Genomic DNA, 6,656 nt, shown 5'->3' on the forward strand with positions numbered 1-6,656 from the left:
TTGTGATATCTAGTATATTGGCTCTCTCCTTGGTCCCAATACCCTAGAAATCATCACAGGGAAGGGGACTTATTCTCTTGAAAGAAAGAAGAAAACTTTGTAAGAAAATATCTTAGCTTTTAAGAGTTATAGTTTTGTCCAACATCTTGTTAACAGAGATGAATTGTCAGGCAAGAGACAGCTCCTTTGTCAGGAAAGTTATCTGATTTTGAGATCTACACACAAGATTCAGAAATGCATGCATGTGACTCTTTGGTGAAGACTAGAAGGAAATGTGTCTGATAATAATAATCTATTGATCTACCTCAATTCTTGGAATTCACTAAGAATCTCCTTTAAGTCTAGTCTCTGATTCATAAGGATTGTCTGGCTTGTCCCCGAGAATAATAGGGGAAGTGACTTTTGTTTTGCATAGGCTCCTCCCTCTCTTCTCCCAGATTAAAAAAAAAGATCTGGGTTCTTTCTTCAATTGAACAATGGAGGAAATATTTTGTTTGTTTTGTTGTTGTAGCTGTTGTTTTCCTTTCCTTGCTCAATAGTGGAATAGGTGAGTGACAGGACAACATGAGGCCTACTGTGGTGTTGGTGACAGGATTGAGTAGAGGAAATGTCCTTGCTGAAGATCCAGAGCTCAGAACAAAGGTCAGTCTCCTGGAGCAAGTGTGTTCATGATGATCAGGAAGCCAGGTTCCAGCTGGAGAATATTGGTAATCATTTCTTCCCTGACTAGTCTTTAGCTTACTTTTGGGGGACATTGCACCCAAAAGCTCCAAATGAGCTTCCAAAGAAGGAAACAGAACTGGACAGAACAGGTCTTTTGGCTTCACTTACTATAATCCTAGAATAGAGTAATAAAACAATGAGATTAAGGTGTACTTGATGCTGAGTCACAAATAACAGTATTCCCATAGACATCTATTTTATCATTTTAGCATCATTTGATAAAAACCCTGCTTGTTCAAGAATCACTATAGCTTAATAATCATAAGGATGAACTTTGGAAGCAGGCTTGAATATTCTTTCTACCATCTATTAGCCAAGTCAACATAGATTTCTTAATGTCTCTGTTCTTCAGTTTCCTCAGTTGAAAAGAGAGGACAAAAAGAGCAGCTTCCTCATTAGATTTTTGTGAGTTAATATTGCTACATGAGAAATGCTTAGAGCAGTGCCTGCATATATTAAGTTTTATTTTAGTGTTAACATCATCATTATTATCTAGCTAATACAAATATAATGTGGACTCAGAAAACAATGGAATCATAATTAGATATTATATACACATGTGTAGTTCATATTGAATCACAAGGAAGCAATGTTCCCTACCTGACATTGCTCCTGCAGATTGAGGTGAGTTATTTAATCTAGAGTTCAGTACTGTCTTTGATTCCAGGGATTGTGAAACTGTCCTGGTGCTTTATCATAGGCTCCCTTCTTACTTTTTATCTCATTGTGATTTCATCCATTCCCATGATGTTAAACTGAGAGCCCCCAACTGTATGTCTCCAATTCTTCTGATGTCTAGATTTATGTAATCCACCATCTTTTTAACATCTGCTCTTGGATACATAATAGGCATCTTAAATTTAATGTATAAAAACTTTTGATATCTTCAATAATACTAGCTGATTTTCTCTCATGTTTCTGCTTCTTAATAAATAACAGTACTCTCCACTCATTTGTCCAAGTTGAAAACCTAGAGATCTTTGACTCCACTAGTTCCCTCATCCTCTACCAATTCCATCCTCCTCCAGTATCCATTTTATTAGCATATCCTGTTAACTCTACCACCAAAATGCATCCTATTTATCAGTTCTTACCTTCTCACTGCTACCCTCCTATTCCCATAACCCATAGTCTCCCATACAGATAATTGAAAGAGCCTGAAAACTTAACCTCTCTATATCTATTCTTATCCTACTATTTTCCACTGTCCCAATAGTGACCAGAAAAGCCTTCTGCCTTCAGTTCAATGTCTTTCAGAACAAAGATCCTACAAAAATACCAGTGTAAATATCCTCGAGTAAAACTTAGATCATAATCATAGACATCCATCAGACAATCTTACAGTCCCTTCTCTAAGGAGAAACAAGGTGTCAGAGATTTCTCTGTCTTCACAATTAAATATAATTGCCTTCTGAGCAATTATACTGACACTGAATGAAACACTCCAGTGGCTTCTCATCCTACTTAAAATAATATCCTTTTGACTCTAACATGCTATTTAAAGACCTATATGATCAAGTCCCTGGCTAAAATTTGAGTTTATTTCATTCTTGCCTAGCAACATATATAATTTTTATGTGTGTTTCTCAAACACCCCATGCCTGTTACTGCCTTGAGACCTTTGTACTTATTGTCCTCTATATTTATGGTTTCATTTCCCTAAATCTTTGTAAGACTGGGTTTTATTACTTATATCACTTGTATGACCTAACTGACTACTAATCCAGGAAGACTTTCAGTCATTTTCCATCCTAACCTATCCCCTTATCATATTTTGTTTTTCTTTATAACTCTTTTCAACATCTGAAATGCTTCTTTTTAACTTCTAATGGCCACTCCCTCCCTACAACAGTCTAAAATCCATATATCTTATTTTTAAGTTACATATGCTCAAGATGAAAAATACTGTTTGTTAGTAGTTACTAAAAGTTTTTTTGAGAAAAATGAACCTGAACCAGGTTAAGAGTTGTGAGCTTTGGCCTCAGGAAAGTGGGAAGTCCATGTGTTTTAAGTTATGGAAAGACATTCTATTGAGTTCCTTATTTTGTACCTGTTAAGCTGACTATTGACATTAATATTTAGTATCTTTCATGAAGGAAAAACATTTGGGTATCTCACAGTGAAGACTATGAAAAACATTTCTAAGATTTCTAATTGTAAAAAAAAAAAAAGAATGTAAGGAAAAGAATAACAATTTGTTTATGCAGAAGGAGTGGCATGTTTGTCCTATTTTTTTGAAAAACATGAGTTGTATATTTTGGTAGGGGGAGGGAATGTTGCTAAAGAAATTGCTTAAAAGCATATCTAAATCAACTAGGTAGAGAGGAGGGGAGGGGGAAAGTTCTTCTACTTTCAAGAGCCTTCATGGACAACAAGGGCCTACTGTCAATGAACAAAGTAAAGTTCTTTGTCTTTTATTTACTTAGAGAGATTAGAATAAAATCTTCCAAATGATTTCTGTAGGACGGAATTATTATTATCTAATATCCTCTTCAAACAGAGAGTAAGATATGGTCTAAACATGAAGCAGAGACCTGGAAGGTTTTTCAAGGACAAAGCAAAGGAGAACAGAGAGAGAAGGCCAGCATGGTCTGTGGCACATGAATGGGTGCCTGAGGGTGAGTAAATATGAGGGTAAGAGCTCATGAGTCACTTATTAACTGGCAAGTGAATAAGAAAGCAGATATTAGGTACAGAGATACAAGGGTAAGTTGAGACATCCCTTGAACAGAATTAAGGAATCTTACGTGAAGAAAATCCCAACTTGTAAGCAAGGGTAGAATCTTTCTTGCAGATTTGGCAATAAATATTTGTCTAGCATAGGACACTTTGAGAATCACAAAGTCACTCAAGTCATGAGTCTCAGCTATAGTTGTAACATTACCGTTTTTCCCTATTTTGGTCTCATCTTGGTTCAGCAGCTTTTTAGTTAGTACGTCATCTGAGTTATTGTGTTCTCATATACTGAGTCAACAAATATTTTTATTTTCTCTGTTAGTCTATTATCTGGTGGAAGCACAGAAATGTTGAGACTTACAGCCATCTTAATAAATAACACTCTGTGACCTCAATAACTGAGATTCTCTTTCTTCTATATTCCTTCTTCAATGGCTAGGAGTCCCAGGGAGTGGCTTATTTACCATATCCAAGATCCCTTTCATTCTTTCTAAGCCCATGCCCTTAATTCTAACCCAGCTAAGTCAAAACAATTCTGTACTTATCCAAACCGTTCTTCTTGTTCTGCTTTGGTGAGTTACCATACAGGGCAGAAGGAGCTTCACCTGTGCTACTTCTTTGATGTATATGGGTAGGAAAATCAGAATCACTAATGGTCACATTCATTTCATTTTTATTTATTTTATTTAGGGACAACAGCCCATGGTAATCCTGTCATGCAAATTCTGAAATTCAGTCATATATGAACATTTGAGCATTCAGGAAGACCCACTAAAGAACCTCAGAAAATGAAGTCACGAGACTTTCTGGCATTTTCCCTCTGAAATGCCAGGAAAGTCCAGCTGAGTACCTGACTTCTCATAACCTGAAGAATATAGGTCAAGGAAGAAGACTCCTTCCTTTCTCCTCTAGCTAAATATCGCTCACACAAACAATAGAGTCCAGTAAAAAAAAAAAATAATAATTAGTCAATATCACGCCCCAAATATCTCTCCTAAAGACACAACTTGATGAAACAAAATAAAACCAAATGTTACCAGCCTTTGTGGCTCTCTTTTCTGTATTTTTTGTTTTGTTTTGTTTTGTTTTGTTTTTTTGGCCAAGCCATGAGCCATGTAAGATCTTAGTTCCCTGACAAGGGATGGAACCTGTGCCCCCTGAAGAGGAAGAGCAGAGTCTTAACCACTGGACTGCCAGGGAAGTCCCATGTGGCTCTCTTCTTATGAGTCAGAAAAAAAAAACAAAGAAAAAAATATCCTCAGAGCAATCAGGTTCTTCCTGTCCAGGCAGGGCACATTCACATCTTGACACATAGCTATTGCATTGCACATGTGGGTGGCTATATATATATATATATATATATATATATAGCATTTTTAAATGAGACTCTGTTTTCGTCTCTCAGGATTTCTTCTTATGAAAGAAGGAGGTAGCATTCCATAGGCTGCTTTTCCATTTTTGTGATTCTTTCCTTTGCCATGAAGAAACTTTTCAGTTTGATGTAGTCCTATGCTATTATTTTGCCTTTGTTGTTTGTGCTTTTGGTGTCATATTCAAAAAGTCATTTGCAATACCCATGTCGAGAACAGTTCTCTCTATGTATTCTCATAGGAGTTTTAGGTCTTACATTTAAGTCTATCCATTGTGAGTTAATTTTTGTGAGTGGTATAAGATAGGAAACCAATTTCATTCTTTTGTACATGAATATACAGTTTTTCCAACACAATTTATTGATGAGACTATGCTAATCTTATTGAGTATTCTTGACCACCTTGTCAAATATTAGTTGACTGTATATGTATGGGTTTATTTCTGGGTTCTTGATTCTGTTACATTGGTCTATGTCTGTTTTTATGCAAGTGCCATACAGTTTGGTTTGCTATAGATTTGTAATATAGTTTGAAATCAGAACATGTGATCCCTACAGTTTGGTTTTTCTCAAGGTTGTTTTTGTTACTTGGAGTCTCTTATGGTTCCATATGAATTAAAGGGGTTAATATACAAAATATATGAGGAACTCATACAGCTCAATACCAAAAACAAATTGTCTGATTAAGCAATGGCTAGAGGACCTAAATAGATAGTTTTTCTAAAGAAGACAAACAAATGGACAACATGTACATGAAAAGGTGCTTAAAAACACTAATCATCAGGAGAATAAAAGTCAAAACCTCAATGAGATATCATCTCACACCTGCTGCAATGCCTATTATAAATATAACAAGAGATAACAAGTGTTGGCCAACATGTGGAGAAAGGGAACCCTCATGCACTGTTGGTGGAAATATAAATTAGCACAGCCACTATGGAAAATGGTATGGAGGTTCCTCAAAAATTTAAAAATCAAACTACTGTGTGATTTATCAATCCCATTTCTGGGTATACATCTGAAAGAAATGAAATCACTATCCTGAAAAGATGTTTTCATCCCCATGTTTATTACAATATTATTCACAACAGGCCGACATGGAAACAACCTAAGTGTCTATCTACAATTAAATGGATAAGTAAAATGTAATATATATATATAAAATTATCTCACTTACATGTGGAATCTAAGAAAGCTGAACTCATAGAAACAAAGAGTAGATTTTGGTTGCCAGGGGCTAGGGGTGGGGGAAATGAGGAGATGTTGATCAAATAGTAAAAACTTCCTGTTATTAGAATAAGTCCTGGGGATTTAATGTATAGCATGGTGACTATGTTTAAAATACTGTATCATGTACTTGAGAATTCTGAGAGTAGATCTTAAAATGTTTTCAACAACAACAGCAACAAATAAACCTATGTGAGCTGATGGATGTGTTAACTAAATGTACTGGGGTAATCATTTTGCAATATATATCAAATCACCACGTTGTACACCTTTACACAATATTTATTATACATCAATTATATCTCAATAAACCTGGGGAGGTGGGGAAGAATGACGTAGTAGAATTAAACATTTACCTGGGAGATTGCTAAGCTGAAGATTAAATCAACCAGATTTATTGCAAGCTCCCAAGCTCATGGGCACCTCCTCACAGCTCTGGTTGGCCGGTTAGTCAGGCATCACAGATAGAAAGCAGACTCCAAGCAGCACCTACACAGACCCTCTGTGCTCTCATCATCACCCAAACTGAAGCCTCTTATCTTCTAGAGGCTCTTTTTTACCGAAAAGAAGACTGACCTAAGTGATTTTTCTGGCCAGTTTTAACAGGTTGTTGTATTATATGAGGGCCAATGAAACAGTTCTGCTACTCATCTCCTCCACC

This window comes from Neophocaena asiaeorientalis, unplaced genomic scaffold, assembly GCF_003031525.2.
Source record: "Neophocaena asiaeorientalis asiaeorientalis breed wild unplaced genomic scaffold, Neophocaena_asiaeorientalis_V1.1 scaffold151, whole genome shotgun sequence".
NCBI lineage: Eukaryota > Metazoa > Chordata > Mammalia > Artiodactyla > Phocoenidae > Neophocaena > Neophocaena asiaeorientalis.